Source organism: Parambassis ranga, unplaced genomic scaffold (genome assembly GCF_900634625.1).
Source record: "Parambassis ranga unplaced genomic scaffold, fParRan2.1 scaffold_37_arrow_ctg1, whole genome shotgun sequence".
Taxonomy (NCBI): domain Eukaryota; kingdom Metazoa; phylum Chordata; class Actinopteri; family Ambassidae; genus Parambassis; species Parambassis ranga.
The window spans coordinates 619,855-623,243 of NW_021144804.1; positions in this window are offsets into that span (position 1 = coordinate 619,855).

The window sequence follows — 3,389 nt, forward strand, 5'->3', positions numbered from 1 at the left end:
TCTGTAGGAGGTTCCTTTTAAAGAAAGACAAAACTCAACACCCATTGAGAGTAAAAACTATGGACAGAGCTTCCGTGACGTCACCCGTTTGTTTCTGAAGAGCGATTCTGAGGCTCGGTGGGAGCCGCCATGTTGGAAGCATCACGTCCGCCAAAACTCCAAATATGTACAAAGAGGGGGAGCGCGAGTAGAGTTTGGGGGGTGGGCGATCATGGAAGCGGGAAACTTATGCGTCAGCCGTCTGCCGCTCAAGCGGCAACGTCTATAATTATGCATAATTGCCATTTTAACATGGGGGTCAATGGGAAATGACTCGCTTTTGGAGCCAGCCCCCAGTGGTTGCGGCATGAATTACAAGTTTTGACACTTCCGCATGGGCTTCAAGTTTGAACCCCGAAGGTTGCCGCCTGACAACACCACACAAAACAAAGATGTGTTAAACTGTGTGATCGTTGTCTGGAAGCACTGCTTCATGAACCTGTGTTTACTGTTCATTAAGCTTAGAGAGGTTTCAGGAGTATGTTTGAGGAGTAAACTGATTCAAGTCCTCACAACAAGTGTATTTCACTGCACAAACACACACTCAGCTGATGTGTCCCAGGAAATGTCTTTTTGTCTGACGTATTAGAAGATTCTAGATTCTAGATTCAACAACTAGACAATTATCCACTGCTGAGACCCCCACAGGGTTTCTGTGGCTGTGTCTCCCTCATTCTTCATCCTATGATGAAACCTTACAGTCATTTGAACATTTGACTCTGCACAGATTGATATGCTGAAATGCTACAGACACTGCGCCACCTACTGGCCAGGACCTGTCTTTTGTTTAGGGGCCTTAAACAATTTCCCTCTGGGATTACTAAAGTACCTAAAATAAAAAAAAAATGTAAAAAAATTTCCCAGAATGCGTAATTTAACCCGCTGGAGTCAATTGACGCGCCTGCGCGTCTTTTTCGCATGGCCAATTTAAGATGTGTTAGGTGAAAGATTTTATTTTGTATAATGTTGTTATGTGGTGTGGGTCCACATATCTAGAGGTGTGTCCCTAACATGAAGTTTTCATTTCTGTATGCATATTACTGTAATGTGTTTTATTAGTACTTATGTGTTAAGTAAGTTTTACAAAAGATCAAAAAAAGACCGGTATACTGAATGTATTGAGAAGTGTGTAATTTCCCTACTTCTCATAGACTTTTGTAATTCATTTCCTTTGTTAGCTGTTGTCTGCTCTTTGGAGACAGCTCTGGTTGATATCAAGCTAAGGTTGTAAATCTAGATCTTGATTGAAGTAATGTGTTCATCCCCTATGACCCCATTTTACGACCCACCCTTCCTGTGAGTTTGTTTTCCTGGTCACTTTCAGATTTGACCCACAGCTTATGAGATGTTAGGACTTAAAGTGAATTTACATGGGGGAAGAGGTGTAAGCTTTTATGGGGCGTCATAAAGTCGCTCGTATGGTACAGTGATTATTCTCCTGGAGAACTTATCTTCAACTTAGGTTTACGACTGACAAAAGGGGACCCCCTGCTATTTCTTTCTGTTTTATCCTGACTCTAAGGTTTACCCATTACCAAATAAGGTAAACTAAATATCAGTTGAGCTGACCCCATTGGTGCAGAGTTAGGGAAGGACATGATTTTATGGGATCTCAAGATAGGATAAAAGGTGTTTACAAGAATGGCATATTGTTCTCTGGCTGTGAGGCTAGGCAACCACAGAAGCTTCTGTTTGTGTGACTCAGAATTTGTTTCTTTACTGTTAGAATAAATTGTAATTTTGAGACCAGATATTGTCCACTTCTTCTTAGTCAAAGAACCGGGGAAGATAAACGAAAGGATCCAGAAGATTTTACTTCCACAACAGATGACGTAGCGGCAAGACACAGTGTTGCTGACGCTGTGTCTCTAGTTTGTGTTAAAAGTGGGGACTTAGTGGGGATTTAGTCGTTTTATTGTTTTGTGCGCCATGAGACGGCTTTTGAATGTGGAGCAGGCTCTTCTTGGAACTGGAAGGCGCAGAGGGAGACACGTGGACAGCGTCTGAGTTTGATGACGTCATGATCCGTCATGATCCGATGACACCCTGGAAGTGTCAGGCCTGTGATGTGCCCCTCTGTGTTGTGGTGGACAGGAACTGCTTTTTGAAGTGGCACAAATAATTTGTGTGACACCTGTACTGCATATAATACTTATAAATAGCTGTACAAAAAACGCCTGAGGCATTTACTGCATTCAAGGATAAATAGTTGTAAATAATTTTGTTTTTTGCTACATTTGTACATATCTTTTTTATTTATTTATTTATTTATTTTATTTTATCTTATTTTTTTATAATTTTATTTTATTGCAGGACAAACAGGTAGTACATAGCTAGACGTACATCAAATATCAAAACAGACACATAACATGATGAACATGAGCGACACAGAACAGTACAAAACAGACAGAACAAAAGATAATAATTGTAGATGACCGTAAGTGGTGAATGCTGAATTGTGTGTGTATGTTCTGGAAAGAAAACCAAAACAGTTTCCCAAACCTTGCTGTACGTGCATGTAAATATCTGGCCATACCTGCTTCCTCTATACCTGTTGAGAGGATTTTTAGTGTTGCTGGCAAGATGTTCAGACCAGATGCCGCCGCAATGATAAATCCTTTGAGGAACTGTTGACCATTAAATGCAACAATGTTACCCTGTGAAGTACCGTATTTTCACGACCATAATATAATCCGCTGGAAGTTGCTGCGCCACAGTAGTCCGTGTGCGGATCGAGAGATGACGCCTTTTCATGAAACGAAAGCACCAAGACGGACCTCCTTTAAAGTGTTCGATATCCATGTCCTGTGCTATCGTTGCTGCCTTCAGTCGAATGGTGACAGTAGAGACGCTTCTCCCGGCAGTTCTTTGCTCAACAATCCACTGCTCGAGTCGGTCTTCTAACTGTGGCCACCTCGCTTTGTTGCCACGGAAACTCAGTTTTGTTTTCTTAGCTTGCCGCAGTTCGTCTTCCTGCTTCCTCCACTTACGTACCATCGATTCATTGATGCCGAACTCCCTCGCAGCTGCTCTATTTCCCTTTGCAACCGCAAAACTGATCGCCTGCAGCTTGAATTGCGCGTCGTAAGCAAGTCTCTTCACTGGTGCCATCGTCAGGGGTCCGTAGTTGTAGTTGTAGTAGTAGTAAAAGATGTTATTATTTTGCAGGTTATATACGTGCTGGGAGCTGTACCGTAGCATTCAGCTGATTGGTGAATTGCTGCCAGCGTACGTAGGGTGACGTAGCGTTCAGCTGATTGGTGAATTGCTGCCAGCGTACGTAGGGTACGTATGACGTAATATCCATCTGATTGGTTCATCGCTGCTAGCGTGCGTAGTGTACGTATGAC